The sequence below is a fragment of the Vicia villosa genome, unplaced genomic scaffold, assembly GCF_029867415.1.
Source record: "Vicia villosa cultivar HV-30 ecotype Madison, WI unplaced genomic scaffold, Vvil1.0 ctg.000896F_1_1, whole genome shotgun sequence".
NCBI lineage: Eukaryota > Viridiplantae > Streptophyta > Magnoliopsida > Fabales > Fabaceae > Vicia > Vicia villosa.
Genome location: NW_026705404.1, coordinates 114,934 through 135,157, shown reverse-complemented (window position 1 = coordinate 135,157; position 20,224 = coordinate 114,934). Strand labels below are relative to the sequence as shown.

General features: G+C 34.8%; 1 long non-coding RNA gene across 1 annotated transcript; it reads left to right on the top strand.

The window, feature by feature from the left end:
• Positions 1-18,449: 18,449 nt before the first annotated feature.
• On the top strand, positions 18,450-19,522 carry LOC131632055 (uncharacterized). The gene is made up of 2 exons (XR_009292897.1): positions 18,450-18,687; positions 18,891-19,522. It is a non-coding gene; the product is annotated as an uncharacterized LOC131632055 (long non-coding RNA).
• Positions 19,523-20,224: the final 702 nt, after the last annotated feature.

Sequence of the window (20,224 nt, the reverse complement as noted above, 5' to 3'; positions counted from 1 at the left end):
CGTAGCAAAATTTGTATATAGTTTCCTTTTAGAACATTTTAGGTTTTTGGTGATTGGTTTTGGGGATTTTTGTGCTCCCATGCCAATTTCACCCATTTTTCTTTAGGATTAGCTTAGATAACAACTATGGGTCTTGCATTCGGCGATTCGGAGGTGGATTGCTCATCAACCGGCGCTGACAAACTGGAAGATTTGTGGTTTCTTATCTATTTCTCTCTATGTATTTCTCTTAGTGGTTTTGTATGTATATTTACTTTGAACTCATGTATATTTGTCAACCATGGCGTTATATAAAGTTTGCTTTACAAATCTTTGTTGATTGTTGTCTTAGATTTTTGCTCTGTGCTAGGGATTTGGGTTGTTTTAGAGATAGACTTCTTGAATCCTTATCTAGGATGATTATCTGTTAGTTTCTGGATTTTAGAGATAGATTTAGAGCTAACAATCTTTATGGGTGTCGAAGTTTAATGCTTTCATGTTAGTTGTGTCGGTTGAGGGATCGTCTATATGATTGATATGGATGTCTGCTGTGTTGTTGAGGTGTGCTGAGAGATCGTCGCCGAGATGATATAGTAGTTCTCTCTACTTTGGGTTAGAAATGAATTAGGATGTGAGCGATGCCGGATGACATTGACGAGTATTGTAGGTTGAGTGTAACTGATCGATAAGTTTAAGTTTGTGAGAAGTAGATTACATACCAGGCTTGATAAGTCTCTTCTTTCTGAAAAATGAATTCTTTTTGTGTTGATATTTACTTTTATGGTTTTATGCTTCACCAATTTAATCCAAACTCATAATTGCGGAAACTGTTGAACGGCAGTTCGATATCACTAATCTCTGTGGACACGATAATTTCCCGGATAAATACTTCCAAAACTTTTGTTGCTTGCCGCTTTACCGCTTCAACAAGGTCCGCGTTGCAGCTCTTTTCCTAACACGTTTTTTGACTGCTTTATTAGGAAAAATAAGGAAAGAAAGCGGAAATCGATTCCAAGGAAAGAAATGTGACGTTTAAGGGAAATTTTAGAGCTTTTGGAGGCTAATAAAGCCATTGGAGGTCTTATTCTTTAGTGATTCTTCATGGTTTTCGAGTATACACTTATGGTATTGATTAATTTTAACATAAGTAGCTAGATTTCTCTTAGTTTGGGTTTTATTTGACGATGAATCTGTTTCTATTTGATTGGGACATATGATTGGATGATGCTAATATAATTTCTTTGAACCTTTGTTATTATTTAGTTATTGATTACGTTCATTGCCTATTATTTGTTGCGAAATTCAATTTGATCTTGATAATAGTGAATACTGACCCCTAGGGCTATTTATCTGACATAATTTAATTTTTAAATTTGATAATTGACTAGAGATAGTATAATTAGGAATTGTGACTTAGGGATTAATGAGCTTTGTTGCCTAGTTTGACCTTATAATTGGCCTGAGGGATCGGGGAATTGATGCTTAGGTTAGTGTGCTACATGCCAAGGGATTGGATGTAGTGGTAGAGTTAATCAGCCTTGTAACTTTGTATTCATTGCATGTCTGTTAATGCCCCTTTCATTAATTAAGAAGAAATATGGGATTTTGACAGTAAAATCTGATCGTTTTTATCAAAATTGTTATAAAACTTCTCTCTTTCACTTCCTACAAAAACGAACCTTAAAACCCCCCATTTACTATTTTTAATTACATCACACAACGTATCTTGTTTTAAGTTCGCAATCCTTGTGGAGAAGAATTTATTTTTATTACTTCGATAACAACACTAGTACATTTGCTAGTAAATTGTCCATCAAGTTTTTGACGCCGTTGTCGGGGATTGTTGATATTTCAACAAGGCATAGTGTGCGACTTGTTTTGTTTCTTTTTATTTATTTTATTTTATAATTTTGATTTTATTTTCTACTCTATTCTGCATCGAACAGTGCTATTAAGGTATTATTCTCTGTGTTTATGTGAGGTTCAGATCCAACGCTTCTACGGTTGGATTTGGAGATCGAAAGAACTGCACGAGCACTTCATAAAGCAAAGATAAAAGCCTTGTTAGCTGAACAACAGAAAAAAGAGGAACATGAAATGGAAGACCCACCACGTCATACATTTGGGGATTCCAATCGCCGAACCAAGTGACTTTTGATATTAAGAATTCTATAATTTAGGGCCTACGAGATAACACATTTGACGGCCAGGTCATTCGTGATCCTTGGGAACATCTTGTTAAGTTTTATGAGACCTGCTCCATATGCAAACCACCAAGAACAAATATAACTGATGACCAAGTGAAATTACCCCTGTTTGGATTTTCATTAATTGGTAGAGCTAAAGACTAGTTGTAGTGTATTCCCAATGGGACGATACAAACATGGAAAGAGTTGGAAGATAAGTTATTGGAAATATATTTTTCGGATGCACAGTATGTCGAAAGAAAAGTTGCAATTACGAATTTTAGCCAGGAAGATAGTGATTCTTTATCAGATGTGTGGGAAAGATTTAAGCTGTTACTCTGCAAGTGCCCAAACCACAACATGAGTTCAATGGGTTTGCTAATGCACTTCATGAGAGGATTGACAATAGCCACTCAAATTCTTATTGATGTCTTATCTGGAACTACATTGAGAGAAAAGACTGATGAAGAAGTTAAGAATCTCATTACAAAAAGGGGGAGAAAGATATTGATGATTTTGATGATATTTTAAACCTCATTACATGCTTTTCTAATATATATATATATATATATATATATATATATATATATATATATATATGTGTGTGTGTGTATGTGTGTGTGTGTGTGTGTGTGTGTGTGTGCGCGCGCGCGCGCAAGAAGTTTAGAATATGTTTCAAGCACATCAAAAGAAAGATAAATGAACTAAGAACTTCTAAAGTCTAGAAAGTTCAAACAATCAAGCTGTTATAAAGAACTTTTAATGATTGGAAGGGATATGTTGATCAAACTCTTCTGATAAAGGAAATTCTAGGATATAGAATGTTCTAAGAAATCAAGTGTTGATAACAAACTTCAAACATTGTGAAGAGTCTGATAGATCAAGCTGTTGACGAACCTATCTGATGATTAGAAAGTTATAAAGAAGAAATAATTTCTGATAAAGCCAAGTCTGATATATCACTTTTACTGCTTCAATCATAATTCTAATCAAGCTCCAAAAACCCCACTTTTTTGATAAATTCTTAATTTTTAGATTTAGGGAAGATTGTTTAACTTAAGGGGAGTTTTCTAAACAATGCTCAGATATCCCTTCCTTCTAAAAACTGTAAGTCTTAGACTCAGAGGGGAGCTACGCTAATCAAGGTATGTTTTTCTTTTTAACTCTATTTCGATTATGACATTACTTTGTAAAATTGTTACATCAAAATACATGGTTTTGTCATCGTCTAAAAGGGGGAGATTGTTAGAACATGATTTTCTTCTGCATTTAAGCCTTAAGTTTTGATGATAACAACACATATATTTTATACGTAAAAAATTTTATTTTTATTGGTTTCTTGAGTATGCATATTAAAAGGTCTTACTGATTCAGGACTGTTTTCTGAAGAATCATCATAAATATGCTTAGCACGCCAGAAAGACTATTCACATCCTTTTCTAAAATAACATCAGTAGTTCTGAAGAATGTTGAATGTTAACTAGAAAGAGGATCTCATGTGTACTTCTCTTTAAGTTGCTGCTTCAGAAGTCTCAAGTATTTCCAGAAGAAAGAAGACTCTTAAAGCTTTTGCTCTAAGACCAGAAAACAAGATTGCACCAGAAACAAGATTTTGCTTCAAAAGATCAGAAGTCAAGTACACTATTTCTAATATAACTTGATCACAATACCCGAGAAAGACTAGAATAAGACAAATCATATGAATGAGTACGTTAATCACTTATGTACAGGTGAACCATCATCTACAGTACCAAGCATAAGCATGTTCTTCCTTCCATCAAGATTAATGATATGCATCCAATGGTCATCCCTATTCCATATCAGATAAATCAAGAACGGATGTAAATGCCTCTCTTAACCAAACGTGACTCTGAATCACACTCATATACGCTTTCACTCATACTTGCAAAGTTCCATCTCATTTACGTACTAACTTGTGCGTTAAAATTGTAATTACTGTCCCAAAAGCCTTTCCACTTTATAGTCATCATTAACCTTTCATCAATTCCCTATTTCAATATGTGATAATGATACTTTTTGAAAACCTACCTAACTTATCGAAGTGCTATAAAAATTGTATAGAATCTTATTTATTACCTCCGTCCCAAATTATAAGATGTGAAAAGATATATGATTTTACAAAAAAATTCTTTAATAATTACATTGGAAAGAGAAATAAAAGAACTAAAAGAAGAATAGAATAGGACATATTAGGCAAAAAGCCATTAATAATGTATTGGAATTGTAAAGTAATTTATAATTTGGGACAAATATTTTTGGCAAAATGACTTATAATTTGGGAGAGATGGAGTGTATATATATATATATATATATATATATATATATATATATATATATATATATATATATATATATATATATATATAATCTTTGTATTTGAAAGTTAGAAAATGTTAACATTTGCCCTATGGTACACATTAAGAAATTTAAAGATAAAAAATTTATACAGAAAAAAATAATAATTAATTATAAAATTTTAATAAAATTACTAAATATTTTTATATTTAATTCTTAATTTGCGGCCTAAAGTTACATATTAACATTACCTTTCAAATCAAAGTTACAGACTGAATCTCTATTCCTAGTATGCTTGAAAATAATCAACTATTATTATTTGAAAATTTCATGCAAATATCTTCATTAAACTTTGAATTAGTAGTACTCGTTTTAGTTAAGAGAAATGATATGCTTACACTAAAAGCTACACCTACACCGTATAAACATACGGTTCCTTATACTTTTGTTGTTTTTTAATAATTTTCTTGTCTAGATATTTGTGTTGGAGTTAAAATACATTGAAAATGTTAGGGTGTAAATACGGTGTATATACTTTTTAGTGTACACATAGCACCCCTCTTTAGTTAATGCAATCTTAGAAGAATCCAAGTCAATTTAAATTAAAACATAAACGTTGGTTTTCTTTTCTATGGTAGTTGAGTTGTTCAAAGAAAAAGTAATCATTGTAATTGGTTGTTTAACAAAACAGAAAACAGCACATTCACACAGCGCAGAAACGTATACAAACAAACATCTAACGGCTCAATTCATTCCTATGATATATTGTCGGCAAAAAGCATTCTTGTTTCTCAATCACCAGCTTTCCACATTTTATGTGGGTCCCACTTGCATCTCCAAGGAAATCTTCTTCAATAAATACTCCTCCACTATTTTCATTCTCAATATCACTAATTCAACATACACAACTTTCTTCTCAGATTCACAATTTTTCACTCTTTTCATCTTCAAATTCTCTATAAAATTTTATAGTTTCACAATGGCACCATCATCATCAGCTACTTCAATGAAATTTTTCACCTTCTTTTTCATCATTGTTTTCGCCGCTGTTGCCTCAGCACAAGACCTCAGTCCCGCGTTGGCTCCAGCACCAGGTCCTGACGCCGGAGCTGCCGGATCTGTCACAAATTCAGTTGCTATGATTGGAGCTTCAATTGTCCTGTCGATGCTTGCCATCTTCAAGCACTAAAACTGATGTGTGGTGATAATTTATTTTGTTTATGAGTTGATCTATGTATAATTGAGAGTGAGAGTTTTTGCAGTATTTATTTTCATATTTAATTATTTATTGTTGGTATTAAGGAAAATAAAGAGGAATTTCATTATCTTTTAGCGAGTAATTACTATTGTTAATGTTTTCTAATTCATTTTTGTACGTAGTATTTTTTTTTTGGGTTAAATATGTTTTTAGTCCTTGTAAATATGACAACCTTTAATTTTAGTCTCTACAAAAATTTTATTTAAACAATGGTACTCGCAATATTTTCCGTCCCTATTTTTGATCTCTCCCGTTAGATTCAACTAACGGAGGTTCATGTGTCACGCCACGTCAATTAAAGTTAACAGAAAAAAAACGAGACAAATTGAGGGGTTTTAAACCCCCTTTAAATAACTTAAAAAATAATAAATTTTCAGAAGTAATTAATCAAACAGTTGATAGGAAAATCTTTGTTACCTTCCTTCTTCACATTTGAAAATCAGTATATTTATCTTTTCACTGCAGTAAGAGAATTCCAGGCTTTTAGCCAAATGTGTATTTAGCTTCTTTTGAAATTGGTGCTGTACCAATATTCTTAAGTTTTGGATTTGTACATTATTTTTCAAATCATATATTTGTCTGGCTTCAGTGGAATTCCTTTTGTTCACTAGAAAACTTTACATGTCACAATTCACACTCTTAGTTGACTAGTCTAATTAGGAAATGTTGTTTTTCGGTTTAAGAAAATAATGCCACAGAGGAAAATATCGGCTGAGTCGCGGATCGGTACGCTTTCTTTAAGACGTTTTGCGGTACTGCCAGATTTATGCAAAGCAGCTCTTAAATACCCACGACGCCTCCAGGATAAAACAGTTCGTTTCAATACGATTCACACTTGCACGTGTGATGAATCGTTCTAAATGATACACCTTCTGATGGTAAAAACCAGTCTTAGTATCAGGAGTAGATCCAGTCGAAAAAGGAAAGAATATTTAAGAAGATGAAGCAGAGTAAGGGAGAGAGGAGAGAATTCAGATATGAATTCTAGAGTGCAGAATAAGTGAATGAGGGAAATGTATTTATAGGCAAAAGGATCCACCCGAATGGACCAAATCGTGGGCGAAAATATAGTGGGAGAGTTGAACCGGCCCAGTCAAGGTAACCGTTATTTACTTGGTCAGCAGACTTGGAGGACAAGTAAACCTAGTCAAAATCTAGGTTAGACTTGGTCTAAGCACACGTCACCAATTCGTATTAATTAATATTAAATATTAATTAATTCCATATTTAATATTATTTAATTTTTACCGAATTAATTAATTATTCAATGATAATTAATTTTCATTAATTCGGGTTCCAAAAAATAAATTCATGTAGACCGAACCGAACCGAACCGAACCGAGCCGGCCAGACGGACGGACGGCGGCGGCGGCGCGCGCGCGTGTTTGTGTCTTCTTGGCACATTGGTGTGTCCTCACTCCTTTATAAAATTGTAGGTGCCCTTGGGCCCAACAACAATTGTCCAAGTTGGAATATATATACGCTACTAATATTTGTGTTCCCTCCAATGTGGGACTTATAAATGAAGCTTTTCAAATTCATCTCCATATTAGCTCTTACTTGTGTTCATTTATTGCTCATTTAATGTCAATAAATATTTTCAACTCTTCCTCCAAGTTATCATCATTCCAAGTTCCAACAATCCCCCACTTGAATTTAAAAGGTGATTTTAGAAGTACGTTAAACGTTTCTAAGATTATGCATAAGCAAAGGTGTCTACGACTTGAACCTTTGCGTAGCAAGTAAGATTCCGATTCAACAAGAGTGACACTATTGTCTTGAACTCTATCTCAGGCATCAGACCCGCACATAACCTTTTCTTAAGGTGTATTCTTAATAGTCCGTGCTTTTAATGGCCCTGCACGTGTATCCCGGTTTAGTGAAGGCTCTAGGAATTTTGCCTCGAAATTCCATAGGAGCCGGCCTCAGTTCCACAATCACATAGGTGAATCTATCAAGAGTACTCCTGTAGCCTAGGTACCCCCTCATATAGAGTATAGATTTCATTAAGAGTTTCTATTATCTCATCCTCTTATCACTTCAGGATTCATGCTTCTTTTATTTAGTTTAGCATGATCGTCTCATATCACTCACAACTTGTTATTACCCATTGAACCTATTTCTTGGGATCTCCAGTCATTTAGGTCGGGTTACCATCATGAGCGACTCACATTCCTATAGGCATTAGTCCCATCTTATATGATGTATTATAGACTTTCTCTCAAGCTAATTCTTTCGTCAAAGGATCTGCTAAATTTTCATCAGTGCGTACATGATCCTTTCTCACAGCTCCTTTAGAGATACAGTCTCTAATAGTGCTGTGCTTTCTTCTAATTTGACGTCTTTTACCATTATAATAACGGTTCTCTATTTTTGCAATAGCCGCGGTACTATCGCAGTGGATCAACACAGCTGGCATAGGTTTTTCCCACAAAGGAATCTCAGCTAGCAAGCATCTTAACCAACTTGCCTCTTCACTAGCATTTGCTAATGCTATCATTTCAGACTCCATCGTGGACTGAGCCAGGATAGTCTGTTTCTTTGATTTCTAAGATACAGCTCCTCCGGCTATGTTGAACACATAGCCACTAGTAGCTTTGGAATCATCTGATAAGGTATTCCAATCTGCATCACTGTATCCTTCAAGTACTGCAGGAAATCTCTGATAATGTAGACCGAGACTCATTGTATTTTTAAGGTACCGCATGACTCGCTCAATAGCTCGCCAGTGCTCATTACTCGGTCTACTTGTAAACCTACACAACAATCCTACAACATATGCAATGTCTGGTCTAGTACAATCAGTGGCATACCTAAGACTGCCAATGATGCTTGCATATTCTGCCTGTCTGACACTTTCACCAGTGTTCTTAAACAGTTTCATACTTGGATCATATGGTGCACTTGATGGTTTACATTCAAAATAGTTATATTTCTTTAAGATCTTTTCCACGTAGTGTGATTGATCCAAAGAAATTCCTCGTTCAGATTTTGTGATCTTGATGCCAAGAATCACACTCGCTTCTCCGAGGTCTTTCATATCAAAGTTGTTGCATAACAATGATTTCATAGCGTTAACGGCGTGAATGTTTAATCCAAATATGAGTCACTTTCATTCACTTTGTACCCATTCGATATCATTAAGTTATCAAACTTTTCATGCCATTGCTTAGGAGCTTGTTTCAATCCATACAAGGATTTATCTAACTTACAGACCTTGTTTTCTTGTCCATGGATCACAAAACCTTCAGGTTATTCCATATAGATTTCTTCTTCTAAGTTATCGTTTAGAAAAGCTGTTTTTACATCCATTTGGTGTACTATCAAATTATAGATAGCAGCGATTGATATAAGTACCCTAATGGATGTAATTCTAGTGACTGGAGAGTAAGTATCAAAGAAATCTACATTTTCTCTTTGTCTAAAACCCTTGGCTACAAGACGAGCCTTATATTTATCAATAGTTCCATCAGGTTTTAGTTTCTTTTTCAAAACCCATTTACAACCAATTGGTTTGCATCTAGGAGGCAAGTCTACTAAGTGCCAGGTCTTGTTAGACTCAAGAGAATCTATCTCATCATTAATAGCTTCCTGCCATAAGTTTGCATCTAGCGATGACAAAGCTTCTTGAAGATTTATTGGATCTTCTTCTACATTATAAGCCGCATAGTCAGGCCCATAATCTTTAGAGACTCTTACTCGTTTACTTCGTCGAAGTTCTGTTTCTACATTGTCGTTGCTTTCTGTGCTTCTTATCACAGGAATGTGACTCGATTGAGTGCCCCCACTATTTCTTGATTTGAAGGGAAATTTGTCTTCATAGAAATCAACATCATTTGATTCTATGATCACTTTTGCATTTAGGTCATAAAACCTATATGCCTTACTGTTTGCTGCATACCCAATGAATACACATTCGTATGCTCTACTAGTGAGTTTAACTCGTTTCGGATCTGGAATTCTGACATAAGCCAGACAGCCCCAAGTTCTCAAATAAGACAAGTTTGGTTGTCTTTTCTTTAATATCTCATAAGGTGAGATCTTAATTTTTGACTTGGGTATTCTATTCAGGACATAGCAAACAGTCAATAAAATTTCCCCCCACCAGTGAGGTGCAGCACCAGAATTCATCATAATTGCAACAACAAGTTCAGTAAAAGTTCTATTCTTTCTCTCTGCTTTACCATTCATTTCAGGAGAGTATGGAGCAGTCGTTTCATGTACAATTCCATGCTTAATATAAAATTCATTGAATAACCCAGAATCATATCCAGTTCCCCTATCACTACAAAGTCTCTTAATCTTCTTACTAAATTGATTCTCAATTTCAGTCACATACATCTTAAACATGTCAAGCGCTTCACTTTTATTTTTCATTAAGTATACATAAGTATAATCAGAACAATCGTCAATAAAAGTGATAAAATAACGTTTACTATTTCTAGTTAAGGTTCCATCTAATTCACATATATCAGAATGTATAAGATCTAGGGGATTAGATTCTTTAATTATTGATTTATGCGAAGTCTTAGTTATTTTAGCTTGACTACAATATTCACATTTATTAGTATCATTCACATTTAATTTAGGAATTAAGCCTAAGTCGCTTGCATTAGAAATAACTCGCTTATTAACGTGACAAAGTCTAGCATGCCAAATATTAAAATCACACAAAGAGTAAACAGAACGAGAAACTTTATTAAAATCAACATTCAACTTAAACATGCCATCAGCGGCGTACCCTTTCCCAACAAAAATACCATTCTTAGTGATGGTGTACAAATCTGCCCCTATAGTTTGACTAAACCCTGCCTTATTTAAAAGAAAACCAGAAACAAGATTCTTCCTAATTTCAGGAACGTGCATGACGTCCTTCAAGATCAAATTCTTTCCTGAGGTGAATTTCAGCTCAACATCTCCAATTCGAGCAACATTAGTGGTGTGAGCATCTCCCAACAACACTTTCTTATCTTTAGCAATAGTGTATGTCTTGAACATAGCACGGTCATAGCAGACATGGCGAGAGGCACCAGTGTCTATCCACCAGCCATCACTTCCACCAACCATGTTGATTTCAGTGATCATAGCAACAAATGGCTCATCAGTCATGTTAATTTGAGCATTTGATCCAGCAACAGGTTTAGGCCTGCTCTTACATTTCTTTGCCATATGACCCGGTTTTCCACAATTGTAGCAAGTGAAAACCGGAGCGTCATTTCTCTGAGGTGGTGGTTGCTGCCTAGCAAATGGAGCAGATAGGGCCCTAGAGGGATTCCCATTCTTAATTCGGTTCACAGCATTGCGGTTCTGATTCTTTAATGGTTTGCGAGTAGGCTTCAGAACCGCACCGAATCTCTTTTTGTTGTTCGAAACAACTAAGACTTCATCTTTCTGATCTTGTCTCCGAGCTTCCTCTTCAATTCGGAGGCGAGTAATCAGACTCTCGATTGAAAATTCTTTTGTTTTGTGTCGAAGGACATTTTTGAAATCTTTCCAACCGGGGGGCAGTTTGTCAATTATTACAGCAATTTGAAATTGTTCATTGAGGGGCATACCTTCAATAATGATTTCATGAACAATTTTCTGAAGCTCGTGGCTTTGAGCTTCCACAGACTTTTCATCCACCATCTTGTAATTCAAGTAGCGGCTCACAGCATATTTCTTTGCACCAGCTTCTTCAGTGTCATACTTCCTTTGGAGAGCTTCCCAAACCTGTTTAGCAGTCTTGTGATTACTATAGTAATCATACAGGTCATCAGCAAGACTGTTCAGAATGTGATGTTTGCATAGGTAATCATTTTCTTGCCATAGGGCAATTTCTTTTAGGAGCTGTAAGTCATCTACTGCCGCTTTTTCTTTTGCAGCAGAGTCTCCATCAGACGTTTTGGAAGCTCCGTCCTTTTTGGAGGTTCCGTCAGATTTAGCAGTTGACTTACCATTAGTTATCTCGATTGATCCAGAAGGAACAATTGGGATGTCCTCAGTTAGAACGTGAGCAACCTTTTTCAGAGTTAGGAAAAACTTCATCTTAGATTGCCAACGTTTGAAATTGGATCCCTCAAACTTGAATGGTTTGTCATTCACAGAAGCGGCCGCAGTATTACCGATAGTTTCCTCAGTCGACATGGCAGTTACAGAAAACGTCTTAAAATTGTTGTTTTTCGGTTTAAGAAAATAATGCCACAGAGGAAAATATCGGCTGAGTCGCGGATCGGTACGCTTTCTTTAAGACGTTTCGCGGTACAGCCAGATTTATGCAAAGCAGCTCTTAAATAACCCACGACGCCTCCAGGATAAAATAACTCGTTTCAATACAATTCACACTTGCACGTGTGATGAATCGTTCTAAATGATACACCTTCTGATGGTAAAAACCAGTCTTAGTATCTGGAGTAGATCCAGTCGAAAAAGAAAAGAATATTTAAGAAGATGAAGCAGAGTAAGGGAGAGAGGAGAGAATTCGGATATGAATTCTGGAGTGCAGAATAAGTGAATGAGGGAAATGTATTTATAGGCAAAAGGATCCACCCGAATGGACCAAATCGTGGGCGAAAATATAGTGGGAGAGTTGAACCGGCCCAGTCAAGATAACCGTTATTTACTTGGTCAGCAGACCTGGAGGACAAGTAAACCTAGTCAAAATCTAGGTTAAGACTTGGTCTAAGGACACATCACCAATTCGTATTAATTAATATTAAATATTAACTAATTCCATATTTAATATTATTTAATTTTTACCGAATTAATTAATTATTCAATTTTAATTAATTTTCATTAATTCAGGTTCCAAAAAATTAATTCATGTAGACCGAGCCGAGCCGGCCGGACGGACAGACGGCGGCGGCGCGCGCGCGCGCGCGTGTGTGTCTTCTTGGCAGATTGGTGTGTCCTCATTCCTTTATAAAATTGTAGGTGCCCTTGGGCCCAACAACAATTGTCCAAGTTGGAATATATATACACTACTAATATTTGTGTTTCCTCCAATGTGGGACTTATAAATAAATCTTTTCAAATTCATCTCCATATTAGCTCTTACTTGTGTTCATTTATTGCTCATTTAATGTCAATAAATATTTTCAACTCTTCCTCCAAGTTATCATCATTCCATGTTCCAATAGGAAAAACTATATTAAAACTTCATTCAAAACTTAATTAAAAGTTCTTAAAAAATGTAGAGACGTAGTATATAATTTCATTATACTTATTTATTATTTTGTATTAACAGAACATCTATAGACCATATGCTCAGAGAATACAGATGGGATACTTTTGTATATGATCAATTTTGTTCAAAGGGATTTTATTTCATTTGTTTGCGAAATTTATAATTGACAATATTTGGTTGTTTTTGTTTTGTAGATATATTTTTAAAAACTTCAATTGGTTCTTGTTAGAGTCTAGAATGAAGGTCAGTAATCTGATTATTGTAACTAGTCTTAAGAAGCCATTAGTATTATGTGGCTAGAATTTTCATGTCTTTGATTATTGTAAATTCCATCAATGTTAACCAACAATAAATTTGAGTGAGTTATGGACTTGGAATGAAGCAAAAACAACAAATCTTTTATATTAGGTGTAAAGCCCCAATTACGTGTTTTGACTTCTACTGGATGAGTGTAAAAATTCATGTAGCTTGGCTACAAACTTTATAATGTAACGAGACACTTGATATGGAAGATAAAAGAAGACTATACTGATAGGATGATGTCTACAGGTTAGGTTCAGCACCACCTACATGTCACAACAAGTGTAATCAATGTCATCCAAGATAGTGATAATAACAGGTACTCAAATTATAGGTTCTAAGCCATGAACATGTTCAGCAAGGCATACGCATACTGCTGCTTCAAGTTCGGCCATGGAATATAGATTACTTATTCAAGATAGTGATAATAATAGGTACTCAAATTACAAGCCATTGAATTGGAAATTTCATTCATGATGATGTGAAGAATGAGGGTAACAAAGATTTTTCTAATTAATTTCTTGTGAAAAATTATTGTCTTTAAGTTATTTGAAGGGGGTTTAAAACCCCCGCAATCTATCTCTTTTATTTAATATTTATTTTAACTGACGTGGCGTGATACGTGGCATACCACATAAGCCTCCGTTAGTGGAATCTAACGGGAGGGACCAAAAATAGAGACGGAAAATACTATGAGGATCATTGTTTGAAGAAAATTTTTGTAAAGACTAAAATAAGTTGTCATATTTATAGGAATCCCTAACATATTTAACTTTTTTTTATAAAATTAAATATTACTCAAACAGAAAAAAAAATAAACAAAAATATGTGACACATTAATTAAATTCAAAAAAACGACTTCTTCTATTTTTTATTATAAGAAATATTTTATTTTTTAAATACATTAAATAATAAATGAATTTAGATAATATATGCATTAGATAATTAATTTTTTAATACGTTTAAAAAATCAAAAAATTATAATAAATATTAAATAAAATATAAAAAAATTATAATATAATTACAATAACAATTTCGATTCTTTGTAGTATTAGGTCTTTTGTCGAAATTTCTCTTGGTCGGACACGTCGGTTGTATCTGGAGGTTGTGATCTTCTTGATAATAGCGTTGGTGAAAGAGACAAAAAACATTTTTTCTTCTAAGAGGTTGATTTCTTCTCCGATTTCTTGGTCGTTCTCTTCTCCCGATAAAGGATAAGTCGTCCTCCAACTCAACTCTTCACTTTCCATTATAATAACGACTTCAACACCATAGGTGAGGTCGGAAAGGAGTTTCTCCGATGGTCGAATAAGGAGATTATTTTGGCAACTCATTATCTAATCCAACCCAACTCGAAAATTAATGGATTCGTGCAAAACGGCCAATTGCTGTAACAAGTGGTTATTTACCCCCACCAAAACGGAGTGACCTATATGAATTGGGTAATGGGCTTGGCCAAACCCAACCTAAACCAGCCTGCATACACTCCTAGTCACATTGGCTTAGGAGACCCTAAAATCTAGCTAGAACGTTTCGTTTGAAAAACTTCAGCTTTAATCCATTTGGTGAAGTAATCCATAACTATTATCAAGTATTTGAGTGTTTCGGGGGCTGGCGCGAACGAAGGGCTAAGGCGACGTCAAAATATGTAGCTTCGTGGATGAGGCATTAGAAATGTACCCATGCTGCTAGCATGAGTCAGACTTCTTCATATATTCCTTGGCATTTTGAACCACAGTCTGTCATAAATATCCTTATCTTAAAACCTTATTTGCCAATGCCCTCGCTTCAAGTATCGTTGCATTAATGGATCTTCAGCTTAGGCTTGTCTCCTAACTTGAGAGATGACTAACTAATTAATACTCTGTTCGCAGCTTGATGTGGTCCTCTCCCATTTTCTCTGCCAGGGTTATTCCTGCAATTTCTACTTCGTACTCAGCTTGGTTATTGGTGGTCAAAATTTGGAACCTTAAAGAAACTTTGACTACGAGGCCGATCTAATTTTCTAGAATCACGTCGACACCATTTCCTTGATTATTAGACGATCCTTCCATGAATATAACTCAGGTATGATTTGGCTCCGGAGGGATGCAGGTCATTTCGGCTATTAAATTGGCAAATAGATGGGCTATCAATGTCTTCCTTGCTTCAAAAGATATATCGAACTCCAACCGTTTAATGGATCATCTTGTCAAGAGTAAGTCTCTTCGAAAATTTATAGAGTGGGTAAGGGAGTAACTTCGGAGTTTCCTTGACACAGTTACCAATGCCTGAGCCATTTTCTCTATCTTCTGGTACGTGTCTCTTGTTAGAATTATGCTCTCTAATAATCACAACACTTATCGTCTCCTTTGAGACTACCAGGTATAAACATATGGTTTTCGTGGGGAGTGGCCACTTGAGTACAGTTGGTGTGGCTAAAGCTCTCGTTCAGTGACTCAAATGATTTTTCATATTCAGGTGTCCATTCAATCTTCGCCTCTTTCCTCAACACCATACAGAAAGATAATGCATGTTGGACGAATTTTAAAATGAACTCGTTTAAAGAGGTTAGCATATCGTTCAAGTTCTAGATCTCATTATTCGAAGTTTGTGCATTCATTTGAACTGCAACTTCGAACTTGTCAGGGTTGACTTCACTTCCTCTCTCTGTTACATAGAAAACCCAAGAACTTGTCGGCTATTACTTCGAATGTGTATATCTCAAGTTTGAGTCTTATAATGTGTTGGACTCGTTTGAACATATGTTTGAGGTGTTAAGCATGAAACTCTTCCTGGTCGGACTTTACGATCATGTCATACATGTACACTACTAGTGTCTCCCCTATCTCTTCCCAAAAAACCTTGTTCATCATTCTTTGATCTGTCATTGTGCAAGGGCGAGTTAACGAATTATTAAAGGCCAACAGATCTCCGCCGAGATATGGACTCGGATCTAGTGGTTGGAGGCCTAAATGCTCTAGAGTGTCGTTGTAGAGGACATTACACGAACTTCCGCCATTTACGAGAAATCTTGTGAGAGAGCGATACGCAATGGTGATTGCTAAGACTAGTGGAAACTTCATGTTAGAGCTCTGTTTATCGTCTTGCAATTAATAAATCATATAACCAGTTGATCTTTGCTTCACAGTATGGTGTCAACTATTGTTTGGAAGAGGTATTGTGGCGAGAGATCTCCGCTGGATGTCGCCGCGTTACTAATTTCATTGATGGTTGGAAATTTAAGCGAAGTCGAACTAGATGATTTAATAGAGTTCTTCAATGTGATATATAGGGTGACTGTCTCCATCATTTGGTGATTCTAGTAGAGATTTTGCTTTGGATTGAGGATGATCTATTTGTGGAATTTCAAGGGAAGTAAAAGTCAATTCCCGCAGTTCGCGTCACTATTCTGTTACGGAACCATAATTAATGTTGATCAATGATGGAGGACCCAGAACCGATGGTGCTGAATTCTGATGTGGCGGCGCGAGGTGGACCTGATGGTTAACACTTGAACGCCTAAGTCAATAAAAAATAGGGATCATAAAAGTGTACATTCGATTCTCACATATACCGACTTTATACATTGGGTCATTTCAATTGAGCCTATTCCTGGCTGGGCTTTTGGCCGGTCCATAATAATAATAATAATAATAATAATAATAATAATAATAATAATAATAATAATAATAATAATAATAATAATAATAATAATAATAATAATAATAATAATAGATAATTTCTTTATGGACCCCCCAACCTTCTTGGAAACCCACGGCGAAATTCCAAAAATACCCCTATATTTCGGAAGTGCATCTCTGAAATTACTTTTTTTCTGAAAAAAAGTTGATTTCGGAAATGCAATTCCGAAAACACCTTATTTTTTAGAAAAAAAGGTGTTTTCGGAGATGCACATCCAAAATCACCGTTTTTTTTTTGGAAAGGAGGTGTTTTCGGAGATTTATTTCCAAAATATTGTCTAAAAATTAAACAACCAAAATAACCAACAGCAACCATGACACCACATAATATCTTCACTCTCTAATCTTTCCATTTTTAAATGGGTTAATAGTAATTCAACCCCCTGTAATGTTAGCGAATTTTGCTTTTCCCCCCTCCCTACCTTTTGGCAACGGTTTTTTCAAAAAAAACGTTGCCAAAGCCTGCCTTTGACAACGGTAGGGGGTAAACCGAAACACGCTCATATTACAAGGGGGTAAACAACTATTAACCCTTTTTAAATTAACTCTCCTCTCCTCAAGCTTCACTCTCAAAACAAGCAATAACATCTCACATCTCTCTCAACTTTTATTTTGTTGATTTAAACATGTACCATACAATCACACTCGCAAAGCTAACAAAGAACGATATTCGAAACAAACAAAGATTTACAACTTAGAAAAATTAAATCAACATCACAAATTACAACTCAAGATGCTTTAGGCGATGATGAACTGAATATTGAAAAAGATTGATGCGAGGTGAGGTACGAATCGGAGCTGATGCTTGTTGTCGACTTTGGTTTGTGCGATCGGTTCAGTGGTGTGGTTTAGCAGATGAATGAAGATGAATGTTTTGGGAACAAATCTGAGAAGTTAAAGTGGGAGAGAATCAACAACATATGCCATTGACAATTTATTTCGGAAATGGGTTTCGGAAATGTATTTTCGAAAACACTAAAAAATGGATGTTTTTAGAGATATATCTCCAGAAACACCCTTAAATTGGTGTCTTCGGAGATGCATCTCTGAATTTTGAAAAAATCTAAAGAAAAAAAAAGACTTCGGAGATGCATCTCCGAAATTAGGGGTATTTTAGGATTTTCAGCAGGGATTCTTTCCCCAAGGCGGTCAATAAAGAATAATAAAAAATATCTAGGACAAATCCATACCACAACACAAGTATTTGTCTAATAACTTCATAAGAATCTTTACTTAGCTTTTAAGAAACAAAAACAACTTCTCGCCTTTCCAATAATCTCCAAAACTTAATTAATTAAACATGTAAACCATAAGTTTAAGAGATAGACCTCTAATAAAATTAGCTTATAGTGAAGGCGATATATATTGACAATCCTCTCAATTATTAATTACAATATCATTTTCATTTAAAGTAGAGTTTAGAAGGTGATATTTAGGTATACCACATGCATTGTTTGGGGCTTGCCCACAACACTTTATTTTAGATCTTGTATTGTGACATTGGATTGGTCAAATTTGAAAAAATTTAAACATTGTTTGCCAAAGCCACCCCACCACAAGAATTCTCCACCAAAATATTTGGTATTAAGTTACAGGCCACAGAATTATCCTTCACATCACATGTTTGGCATTATGTTTGTAGCGATGAAATGAGATATGTGGAAACAACTTTAGATTCAGATATATTATTTGTTGGAGCAGCATTAAATCATGTAACCCCATCATCATCACATGCAGCCTCATCTTTTTCCAAGTTATCTATCACATGTTTGGCTCTAGCTGTGGTTAAAACTACTCATGGTAATAATCTACTATTATTATTTGAAAATTTCATGCAAATATCTTCATTAAACTTTGAATTAGTAGTACTCGTTTTAGTTAATGCATTCTTAGAAGAGTCCAAGTCAATTTTAATTAAAACATAAACATCGGTTTTCTTTTCTATGGTGGTTGAGTTGTTCAAAGAAAAAGTAATCATTGTAATTGGTTGTTTAACAAAACAGCGCAGAAACGTATATAAACATCTAACGGCCCAATTCATTCATATGATACATTGTCGGCAAAAAGCATTATTGTTTCTCAATCACCAGCTTTCCACATTTTATGTGGGCCCCACCTGCATCTCCAAAGTAAGTAATTCTTCTTCAATAAATACTCCTCCACTATTTTCATTCTCAACATCACAAATTCAATATACACAACACAACTTCTTCTCAGATTCACAATTTTCTACTGTTTTCATCTTCAAAATTCTCTATAATATTCCATAGTTTTACAATGGCATCTTCAGCTACTACTATGAAGTTTTTCACCTTCTTTTTCATCATTGTTTTCGCCGCTGTTGCCTCAGCACAAGACCTCAGTCCCGCGTTGGCTCCAGCACCAGGTCCCGATGCCGGAGCTGCCGGATCTGTTACAAATTCAGTTGCTATGATTGGAGCTTCAATTGTCCTGTCGATGCTTGCGATATTCAAGCACTAAAACTGATGCGTGGTGATAATTTATTTTGTTTACAATTGTTATGAGTTGATCTATGTATAATTGAGAGTGAGAGTGTTTTTGCAGTATTTATTTTCATATTTAATTATTTATTGTTGGTATTAAGGAAAATAAAGAGGAATTTCATTTTCTTTTAGCGAGTAATTACTATTGTTATGTTTTCTTATTCATTTTTGTATGTTGTATTTTTTAAAAATTAAATATTATTCAAACAAAAAAAACAAAAATATATGAAACATAAATTAAATTCAAAAAATTATTTCTTCTATTTCTTATTATAAGATATTTTTTTATTTTTAAATACATTAAATAATGAATATATATGGATAATAGGTTTGATTGGTCTTTTTTAGATTTCGTTAGTTGGGTTTTGGCATAGTTCTCACTTTTGTATAATCTTTTCTTTCAATACGTGAGGTTTCTCATTTTGAAAAAATATGGATAATATATGCACTAGATAATTAATTATTCAATGTTGTTACAAAATCCAAAAATTATAATAGAAAGAGAATAAAATATAAAAATTATAATATAATTATGATAACAAATTGGCCTCTTTGTAGTATCTAGTCTTTTGTCGGAATTTCTCTTGGTCGGACATGCGGGTTGTATCTGAAAGTTGTGATCTTCTTGATAATGGCGCTGGTAAAAGAGACAAATATCATTTTTTTTTCTTCAAAGAGGTTGATTTATTCTCTGATTTCTTGGTCGTTCTCTTCTCCCGACAAAGGATAAGCCGTCCTCCAACTCAACTCTTCAATTTTCACTAGAATAACGACTTCAATACCATAGGTGAGGCCAGAAAGCAGTTTCTCCAGTGGTTGAATAGGGAGTTGTT